The following is an 11,786-nucleotide window of genomic DNA, read 5'->3' as shown; positions in this document are numbered from 1 at the left end:
ATATATATATATATATATATATATATATATATATATACACATTGTACACATTAGTAACTTGGTCACATACAATGAAATAATAGTGTGTATCAAAAGAAATTTCCCATATGTTACAATAATACATGTTAGAATATTTCCATATTTGGATGCTCCAGACTGATGAAGATGTTGCTGAAATACCTTTGAAAGAAACAAGATGTCATAAGACTGTTATCAGGTCAATACCAACAGCTGTACACAGGACCACACACAGCCAGGTGACCTTGTTTGTTACCTTCCTGATGTTACTCAGTGTATGGTTTAAACTGAACAACAACAAAAAAATCTCTTAGACTCTCTGCTAGGAAGGAAATCCAATACTTGCTAATGGAAATAACATTACACTGGAAAAGAAGACATTGGCATATCACTTGAATTAAAATTACCAGTATAAACATGTATATATTTTTGACATTAGTTCTTTGTGAATTCCACTCATAACCCTCTCCCTTCTTACCCACCCTCATCCTTTGCAACCTCTCCACCAACAGAGGAAAAAACTCTTTTTGTGGAAGCTGTAGTGTGTCACAGTATGACCCACAGTCTTCCCTTTTGTCCTTACTTCTTTACTTGCAAATGTGCATTGCAGTTACTCATTGGTCTGATACTAGGCTTCTGGCTTTTGCTACTCTATCAATACTGGGACCCTTCTTGCTGCCCTATGTTGTAGAGATCCTAAAGTTATTGATCTATTAAGACCAGTTCCTTCATTCACTCCAGCAGTTCATTGATGGGATAGATATTAAGGTGGGCTAATTCAGTGACCTGGATATGCACCTGAGAATTATCTGAGATGGTTCGCATGCTGGCTCTCTTATTCTCATTGCCCTCACAGTCAACTCACCAACATCCACTGCAACAGAGGGTCAGTTCTGCCATGCTTCCCAGGTAAAGTAAAGGGCCAGTTCTCCTCTCATGACCCGGTTGGGGCCAGCTCTACACCCTGCCATAGGTGCAGGGAGCAAGAGGGGGCCCTCCCTCCTTCCTCCATGTCACAAAGGCCAGACAAGTGGAAGGACCAGCTATTCTAAGCCTGTGCTCTTGTGGTCAATTGGCCAGTGCCCCTGTCAGCTCTAGTGTGCTGACCAGGTAAACTACTGGTCTCCTGCCTGTTGCAGCTGGTGAAAGGTAGGATCAGCTCTCCTGCTCTAAGGACCCTAGGGCCAGGTCTCCTACCTGCAGCAGGTGATGAGGGGTAAAGGGGTCTACCCCACCATAGGGAGATGAGTACGCCAGTTTCCATGCTCACATTCTTGAGGACAGCTCACTTGTATCTTCTATGTGAGGGGCTCACTCTAAGGAGTACTACAACTTGACTGCCAGGTGGCATCCAAGAGCAGAGATATCTCTCTGCTGCTACAGGGCCAAGGATCCAGAAATGGCCCCAGTGGCAGCACAAGCCAGGACCCTTCTCTGATCACAATAAACTGCCCTTCACTACCCTCGAGTCTCCAGTTCTGCCTCTGGTCATTGTTCCCACATTCTTCTGTTTCTCTTTCTCCTCCATTTTTCCACCGCTTATTTGTTCCTCTTAATGACATCCAGTGTCTATAGTCATCTCAGGCATGGTCTCAGAACTGTTATTCTCTGCATGCCCATTATGGTGCCTGGCAGGGATCATCTCAAGCATAGTCTGACCCCCTATCCCTAAGGTTGTTTGTAGATGAGCTGTTATTCATCTCAGGCTAGCTCCGTGACCAGACATCATGGTCCATGGTTCTCTAGAGTTAGCTCCTCACTGAGTCTGCCCAAGTGGCTCCTTGCAAGTGTCCCTTGTCTCCTACTCACTATTTCCTAGCCTTCTCACCAGGTGAGGTTCTTCTAGTTTCCTACTTGCTTCCTGCCCTAGGAGCCCATCTGTGTCTGCTTGGCCAGACTGGCTGTCATCTCCCTCTCTAGGCCCCCTGTGTCCAGGCTGGTTGTTGTCTCTGACTAGCTAAGAACAGGGACTTTAAGGCCACTAATCTTTCAGATATTCATAGGCCAGAACACTGACCAGACAGGTTTTCTCCTCTCTGCTATATGCTGACACACATGTGACACAGCAGTGCAAATTACATATGTATTAAATGATTATAAACATAGGGTATCAAAAAGAAGGGGAATGGCTGTTTTCGGCTCTTTGGAATCTATAGATTAGTTTGGGCCATGAAGATCTATATAAATAAGTAACTTCTCTTCTCCTTAGATGTCATTGATGTGAAAATAAATTCAGAAGTTCTACTTTTGTGAAGGCAAAATTAACAAATAAAAGTGTTGTACATTTAGGCCACAATAAGGCTCAAAAGGTAAAAGTATTTGTCATACAATCCTAAAAATCCAATTTCATTCCCTAGAACTCAAGTTGGAGGGAGTTTAACCAACTGCCCAAAATTGTCCTCTGACTTCTATGCCTATCTCATGGTACATGTGTACACTCACATACACATTATACACAATAAAATGAGTAAAATAAAAAAATTAAAAGTGTAAGAAGTATGCATGTGATTTAAAGTCTGTTATGTTTTTTTTTGTTTCTCTTTCACTGAAGCAGGGTCTCACTATGTGGCTGCCCTAGAATTCCCTTTGTAGACTATAATAGCCTCAAACTCACAAACATCTACCTATGTCTGCCTTAATGCTTTGGGATCTATTTTGAAATAATTAATGAAGCTAATTAACAAACCTCTCACTTCTTATTTATAAATCATCACATGTATTATTTTTAGACTGCACACCAATTTTGCCAAATATTTTTTGTATTCTTCTGTTTCCTCATCCAAGTCTCACATTCACAAATGAAGCAAGTATGATCTTCTTGAATTTGCATTTGTGTATTTGTGTGTGTGTGTGTGTGTGTGTGTGTGTGTGTGTGTGTATGAGGATATTGGTGTACATGAAAATGTGTACATGTGTGTTTGCCTATGTGAACCGGGGAGAATCATAGACCAACTTACTGTATAATTCATCAGATGCTGTGTTGACTACTCTTATTTTTGAATAATAAATATATCTGGAATAATTAAAACCAAAAATTAAGAGGCAGATGAAAGAGGAATTTTGATTAATTTCAAGTGGATAGATCTAGTTCAAACCTAATTCACTGAGGTAGGAAGACACATCTATCATACACATCTTTTGATCTGGGAAAATACATCTCTAAGCTGGACCATGCCTTTTGCTAGAAGCCTATATAATCACATGGATAAGGAAACACTTTCTCTTTCCAGTTTTCTTTAGCAATTTATTTCTTCACTGACATTAGAGTAGATGTCTTCTGGGATCTGTAGTATTCTGCAGAAAACCTGACACCTCCACGGACATGAACTAAACAGCTACTTTATTCTTGGACCTCTCAATCATAATCATCCATTGTTGAATAAGTTTGATGATATTCTATAAGTCATGCTAATAAGTTCCCTTTTCGAGAATTTACACTAGAGAATTGTACACCCAAATGCTGATACAGACAATCTCTACCATTTAGTTGAGATAGAGTCTCTTGAAACATTGGAGACAATTCTTCAAGTACAACAAGCCCTCTGTGCAATGAACTCTGGGAATTTGTCTGCATTTATTAAGTACTGTAATTAAAATCATGCACCACTACATACACCATTTCTTTTATGTTATTATTTTAAATATGTAGATCATGAGGCTCAGACTCAGATTTTCATGTTTACAAAGCAAGCCCTCTACAGCCTGAGCTTCCTCCTAAGACTATCATTGATGTCATAATATGTTCAGAATCTCACAGGGAATGTATTTATGTGTCCAATTCTTTGAGTTCACTTTAAACAAGTAATTACCTGACTCAAAATGAGGATCAACCAAGAGTAAGATTATCTTAAGGCATAGCAAGGTGTGTCAGTGAGTAAAGGCGCTTACTACCAATTATGATGAGAATATCTATTAAGACTAAAATGTAGATGAAGAGACCTTTGAACACTATATAACCTAAAAATAAAATTTATAACAGCGAAAGTTTCAGTGGAATAGTACCATTGACTTTGTGAGGATTAAGTTCCTGATTTGTATCCCTTGAATGTATATCTATACCACATGGAAATTTCTATGTCAAAAGACAGTTATGGGGGAATCATAGATCTTTGTAGACCTCATGTTTTAGTACTCTGTGTGAGGTTTACATTTGTGTCAGTCAAATGCTGATTTTTCTGCCCTCATATCATCACTCAATCTGGACACAGCATTGCAATCCTTATACCAAGAGTCTCTTGTCACAAGTTTGTGAAACTACTATTACCATTTATTCCCATCCTTGTCAATAAATGCTGATTAGCCAATGTCTGGACAGAATAGAGAATAGGGTAGAAGCCTGCCAACCAGAGGAAGAAGGGATGGGGGGTGGTGAGAGACTCAGATCAGTGGCAAGTTGGAGAAATCGGAGCCCTGAAGAAGGGGCTCAAAGAGCCAAGTCAATAAAAATATCCAAGTATCATGGGATGGATCTGGGAGGTAGCCAGATTAGCATGGGAAGTAAAGATTGATCATTTAATTGCTTAGCTACTGAGAGGCAGTTTTAAATACACATTGGCTTATCTATATGGTTACTGGGGAATAACTTATAGAAATTCAGCCACCAGCTTAATTCACTGATCTTATTTGTATTAATAATAATTCATTTGTATACAGCCCCCAACATGGAGTGCCATTTTGTATAAGAGTCCAGTTATTTCTCTCAGCTCCAAGCTTCCAGATATAAGAATCAAACTTAAAATATATTTATAAATACTTTGGCCATATAGGTAGGCTCTAATCTGTCTAGAAACATAAGATATCCTATTTATTTTAACCTACATTCTGTCATGTGGCTATTTATTTTAACCTACATTCTGTCATGTGGCTATGTGGCTACCTATGCTCTGGTACCATTTCTCCATATCGTCATATCTTTCTGGGCTGATCTCCTGCACCTGGCTCTATCCCAAAATTCTTTCATCTTCAGGGTATACCACCTCCCATTACATGCCTAATCCATAGGTCAAAGGCTTTTCAATTGACAGGTGGTGCACACATGCAATAGAGAAGATATTTTTTCTACAGATATTACCTGAAATGGTTTCATGCTCTTAGCACTTAAGAACACCAAAATAAATATTTGATATTTGGACCCTGTTCTACTCAAAGTGTTTTAATAGTAAATGTGTGTCAAAATATATGCACACACCTATAGAACATTTTTTTTCTTAAAGCACTAGGCCAGGACTTAAATTCGTATGAAAACTCAGTGCATATCTCTAAAATTCCTTTATAATTTAACTCTTACTTTATGACAGTGTTACTCAACCTGTACGTTGAGACCACTTTGGGGTTCACATATCAGATATGCTGAATTTCTGAAATTTATATTACAATTTAAAAAGTAGCAAAATTACAGTTATAAAGTAGCAACAAAATAAATTTAATGTTACAGGTCATATAGTATTATATACTTGGTATAATATGAGATATTTTATATAAACTTTATATAATAGCATATACTTCATTTAAAAGTAACAACACAGATAAAAATTTATCCACTGCTTTAGCAATTCAGGACTGGTAGAATTACTCAGCACAGAGTTGAAGGTCAAGGTGATTTTGCACTTCTGCTTTGTGCAATGAATCAGAATGAATGACTTCTGCTTCTACCGTTGCTACTTAAATAAGATGTGGAATCTGTCAGGAGAGTTAACCTCTTTCTAACACAACTTGAACTTACACTATAATAGAATTGAACCAGAAGAATTCTTGGACACCTTCCAAATGCAGCATACAAATTAAAAATAGTTTTGCCATACTTCTAAACTGTACCACTGCCAAGGGATGATAGAAAGACAGGAAAAGTATATTGTCAGTTCACTTTTTGAGCACATAGTTTTGTTTATTTAAAAACATTAATTCTACAGTTTTTAATTCAATATTGAAAGAAAATATATTTATTAAATTTAAAATATTTATGGCCACAAAAATAAATCAAGTTTTTGGTTCTTGTTTTCTCATTAGTAAAATGGGGTTATAACCACTTAGCCTTATTGTGGTTAAAACTGATTCAGAATAAATGTGCATTGAACAGGTGCTCCAGAAATGACAATGATGTTAAAAATGATGCTGAATTCATACTTTAATTAAATGCTCATTGTTGTAATAAAATAAGAGATTCATATAATGATATAATTCCTCTGTGTGTGTGTCTGTGTGTGTGGTTGTGTGTGTGTGTGCATGTGCACAAATATGTGTGTTAAAACCTTGATTACAGTAAGATTAACAAGAAAACTGACTTTTAACTGACCCCAGCTATTACACATAAAGCTACCTATCACATAACACATGCTGAAACAACTACGAGTAGTTTGTAATAATGGGAATTTTTTTTGTTCCTCTTCTATCTGCACATGTTTTCAGATCTTTCCATTTTCAGTAGATATCTATACTATTTATTATGGTTTACTCATTATAACCGAAGATGATGAAATTTTTGCCTGCCTCCAAAGAGTTAAGAAGTACTAGGCATAACTGAAAGTGCTATTTTAAGTGGCCTTGGCAGAGGAACTTCCTTACTGGAGTGTAGAAAATGGTATGTAAGCCTTGGCAGCAGCTCTACACGTTAATGCCAAAACTGACAGCACTTAGGTGAACAGCATGTCCCTGCTTCTACCATCCAGTGAAATGCTCTGTCAAACCTTGAGACTGGGCATGTACAAGCTCCATATGGCTACTAGAAAAACAAAGTTGTGAAAGTATCCCCAGACTGACATCAGAAAAAAAATGCATCCACATCATGGAGAATTCAGTGTGGCAGGTGTCATATGAAGAACAAACCCACATGTGACCTCTAAAGTGATGCTTCTCTAGGTGCTTATTAAAAATAACAAATTCTGCACATCTGTGAATTCCTTCAACAAACAAGTGAGAGACCAAAGTCCTACTTTTTAAGTGATCTATGTTCTCATGATCTATCCTATTGACATTAAAAAATCCACAAAATGATGATAATGATGGAGATTAATGTGTGGATTCTGATGGTAATAATGCTAACACAGTTAATGAAAAATCTTAAAATCTTAGATATACTAAAAGTTTACATCACTATCCTCTGAAAGTTTTAAGAATAGACAAGATAAAGAACAGATTCGTGCCGGGCGTGGTGGCGCACGCCTTTAATCCCAGCACTCGGGAGGCAGAGGCAGGCGGATTTCTGAGTTCGAGGCCAGCCTGGTCTACAAAGTGAGTTCCAGGACAGCCAGGGCTANACAGAGAAACCCTGTCTCGAAAAACCAAAAAAAAAAAAAAAAAAAAGAACAGATTCGTGACAAATTTTCCTGAGAGAAAATTAGATTGCTTAGTGAGGTATATATCAGAAACAACATACTAGAACCGGAGAAGAGGTTGTGTCTGTTTCATTGTGGGCTGCTGATTGCCTTCTGGCTCCACCATATTTTCCAATATGATATTCCTGCTCTCAGAATTGTAACAGCAAAAACGTATAAAAAAGCTGAGTGAATGACATTATATATTTGAGAACCAGAATACTGTTGAATGATTTATTTGGTGTCTTTGTCAATATACATAACTCATTTGTATCTTAAGCAGGATTAGACATGTATACCACCATGGCATCTTGATCAGGGTGGGGAGTCCGGAGTGAGTGGGTGGATGTGGGAGCACCCTCATAGAAGCAAGGAAAGAGGGAATAGGATAGGTGGTTTCTATCAGGGAAACCGGGAAAGGGGATAGCATTTTAAATGTAAATAAATAAAATATTCAATAAAAATACATTTATAGTAAAAAAAAAATTGAGACTGAAGTAGAAATGTCTCGTTTCTTCAATTGGGTCATGTGGTGTTTTTAAGGAGACTGTCTATGAGAGGATGTTTTGTTGAAGCAGAAATGTGGAAGGATGTTTTGCTGAAAAGAGATGCAGCTTTGTTCTGGAAGTTACCTGGTTAAAGGGCATGTAGTGTCTTTCTGTCACACATGCTTGAGAGGACACTTGATGTTTGGAAAGAGTTTAAGTATAGCCCTACAGACAGTGGACCAAGGGACAATACTGTGGCATTGATTCATCTTGCACTCTTTGATGGTCTTCTTTGGGTTTTGCTGGTGCTGATTTTAGCTGACAATGCTGTCATATTGGTTCATCTTGCCTTCTTTGCTGATCATTGTTTGTTGTGTCTTTATAGAGAGAAACTCACCAAAGTACTTGTGTGATATTCCTGCAGCATCTTGCCAATTCTGTGGACTCAGGCCAAGAGTCAGAGCCTGGAGGTTTCTTCTGGATCAAACTGCAGTTGTTGATTCATGAATGGTGTTTGCTAGTGGATTGAGCTATGGCTGCCGATTTGTCTAAACAGGTCCACATAGCCCTTTACCCTGTTAAGTTTTCTTTTTCACTGCCTTTGGTGGGTGGTGGGCTAAAAGGAAGATTCAAGTGTTTTAGAACCCATTTTAAAGTAGATTTTCAAAAAAAAATCAAAGCCAACAGCTGACTAGATAAAGCCTCTAGATTATATATCCCTTTATCTTAGATGTAAAATGTGACATGTTCAATAAAAATTGTATGATTACTTCTATGCATGCACATATCTTAAAATCCTTTAAGTCTGATTTATGGCAACAGGGTGTGTATTGCCTGTGGAATCTTTCATTACTTTATTATTTTTTTCTGCTTGCATAAGTGTTGCCTTCATCAAAATTATTTGTAATTAATTCCCATTTAGGAAAAAAACCCTGACATACCTGATGAAAAATAGCCTCCTATTAGGCTCCAGTATTACTGTACTTACTTACTCTTACTAATTCATTAGTGTGATGACTAAAGCCAGCAGAACATCACTACGACTTTGACACATTCAGACACATTAGAGGGTATGACAGCTATGACCTAATAATTGAGGAGGCAGGGGCCTGATACCAGGTAAAATATCTTTTATTCATAAACTTGGGTACCCAAGAGGAATCTGAGAGTAGAAATGTACACACATAGGCTAATACAATCATGAGCTGTTCTTCAGCTAACATAACATTTACGTATAAATTTAGATCAGATGACTTAGTATGTCTTCATTTCCCAAGACATCATGTCAATTCCCATTGCATTGCCACTTTGCTGTTTCAGTCCCTTCCTCCATCATTTCACTTTCTGCACATAGTGTTTCTGTTGCTTAGTTTTTCCTAACCTGGATAACTTCTAGTTTTATCAAGGTACAGGAAAAAGAGCTTCCATAAACACTGCCCATCAACTCTAGGACAGAAGTCATTGCTCCTTTAATTTCTAAGTACTTTTCCGTAAACTTATATAAAGATGTTCAACATGCTGTTTGTGGCCATCTCCCCAGTACCGGGAATTATGCCTAGCATACAGTACAAGGTCAACAACTGTTTGTTTAAGAAAGGAATTGCATTTTAGTGACTTATATACAGTTTTTATCCTTTTGTAGACATTGACCTTCTTAAAATCATTGGATAACAAAATTTTTAAAAGTCTGAACCAGCTATTGTGAAATCCAGAAAATTTTATTTTATTACTTATTTCATTCTTAGGAATTAAAAATCCTAATAAAATCCAATATCAAACTTTCTTTCATTCCATTTGAACCTTATTTCATTTATACTTCTGGGCATGACTTACACTTCTAAGATTGAAAGAAATAACTGACAATTCTGAGAGATGTGTCTACACTCTTGTTTGGTTCACTAATCTACCTGTGCTATTGTTTGGAGAGTAGTTACATTTGTTCTCTAAGACTTTGGCATTGACATCCCATCCTCATTCTAAAGACATTTAATCTAACTACTTGCTAAGAAGGAGGACCTTTGGAAGTTGATTAGGCTTGATTTGGTCATCAATCTGCAGCTCTTGTGACTTAACCCTAGGAGTTGTTTAGAAGTTGAAAGCTCAGAAGAGACATGTCCTCACCTATGTCACTGGTCTCTTGCTATATGATGCACTCATTTATCTAGAGACTCTGTACCACAAAAGCCAATGCCATGTTTAGTTCCTTAATCATTTACCTACAGAGCTAGAATCAATCCCCCTCCCTTTTTAAAATAATGTATCCAATCTGTGCATGAAGAAATCACATTATATTACATATTCATTTACAATTAAATATTTTTCATTTCTTTCATCTTGAAGGAAGTATTATAGGTAAATAATTTTAATAGGTTTTATTTCATTGAGAGAGTTACAAATTTACTTTAGTGGCCACATTTCCTTTTCTTCTTGTTATTAGTTTGGAACTCTTAGAAGGGTATGCAAGTGTTTCTGAGCCATCCCATAGTGTGACATAGTTGGCTTGACCTCCTATCAACTTTAATCTCAGACACAGTTTTAGGCTGTAACTCTGATGTTTATCAGGAAGAAGAAGAAAGCCATGTACAGTGTTTAAATCTTCCTCTTCATGGAAACTGTTATCATTAATCCAGTTCATACATACAGTACATACATAACTAATGAAGATGAGTGAAAACAGTCTATTACTTTTGGCCATTTCAAGTGTGAAAACATCTAGAGTATGGTCATATTTTCATATCTCCCTTAACTGATCCTTTTTTTTTTTTTACTGTTTTAGTATTTTGGAAAGATACAAAACCCTATACACATTCAACTGATATTCAATAAATGGCTAATAATTAATAGGTACATTAATATTTAAATAAAAGAGTACCTTTATAAGCATTAAGACATTTTGATAAATTAGGTATATTACTGATACCAAAATAGAGATAATGTGATAAATTGGGAATGAATGATAATATTGATGGCAGCATGAAAATTACAGCTGCCGAGAGAGTCATTATTATCCTTCCTCAGATACTTTAGACACAGGCTGGGTATGTGGAATGTACCACAGATGACTTTTGTTTGCACACAGAATCCAGGGGATTCAGATATCCCCCATCTGGAGATTATAGGCCTTAATATAAGGTTTCCTCTCATCTTTTCCAAGAAGTGTCATTTACAATATATTTTAATCACCCTCATTCTTGTACACCAGTTTCGATTATTTTTTCACTTCTTTCTCTTTATATTTTATTTTAAAGTTGAAAGTCATAAATCCCAGGGTCTTTCATACTTCAGTAATGTGTATAATATCTAACTTAACCCAATAGCCTTGTATTTAAAATGTACTTCGGTAAAAGTGGGATGTAAGGCCACCTTAACACCAAACAGATAAATGTGGAGACAAATACCACTTCCTGAGAATAAGATAGTTCTGTTAATTTGTGTACGGAACACACTGATTGGTGCTGAATCAATGTCCTAAAATTAGAATTTGGACAATTTTACAAGTCATTAACCTCATATGCACCTGAGTAGAAGGCTTTTCATCTCTCATATTCTTACTTTTTGTTTAATGTCTATAAAATGTCCTTTTATTTCTTGCACAAATCTAGGCAATATTCAGGAGTCTGCTTGATCTGTCTTAAATAACAACAAACTTAGAGTAACTTCAAGTGTTATATACTTGCTTTCTATGATGTGTTAACCAAAACCTTACATTTGAATTTGCATAATTGTCACTATTTTTCCCCCCATGGAGACCAGCATTGAGCTCAGAAGTCTGTAGTAGACAGCAAAGTCTTGCGCTGTAAGATTGAGAATCGATAAATGGGACCTCATAAAGTTGCAAAGCTTCTGCAAGGCAAAAGACACCGTCAATAATACAAAAAGACCACCAACAGATTGGGAAAGGATCTTTACCTATCCTAAATCAGATAGGGGACTAATATCCAATATATATAAGGAACTCAAGAAGGTGGAC

The 11,786-nt window shown here is 36.9% G+C and overlaps 1 protein-coding gene and 1 non-coding gene across 6 annotated transcripts in view; both read right to left on the bottom strand.

The window, feature by feature from the left end:
• The window catches only part of Lrrc4c (leucine rich repeat containing 4C), a 1,249,590-nt gene that overhangs the window by 368,298 nt on the left and 869,506 nt on the right, over positions 1–11,786 (bottom strand). The gene's annotated exons all lie outside the window — the stretch shown is intronic.
• On the bottom strand, positions 1,988–2,123 carry LOC115030529. The gene has a single exon (XR_003836113.1). It is a non-coding gene; the product is annotated as a small nucleolar RNA SNORA17 (small nucleolar RNA).

Source organism: Mus caroli, chromosome 2 (assembly GCF_900094665.2).
Source record: "Mus caroli chromosome 2, CAROLI_EIJ_v1.1, whole genome shotgun sequence".
Classification (NCBI taxonomy): domain Eukaryota; kingdom Metazoa; phylum Chordata; class Mammalia; order Rodentia; family Muridae; genus Mus; species Mus caroli.
Note: the sequence above shows the minus strand (reverse complement) of the source record. Positions and strands in the feature narration are given on the sequence as shown.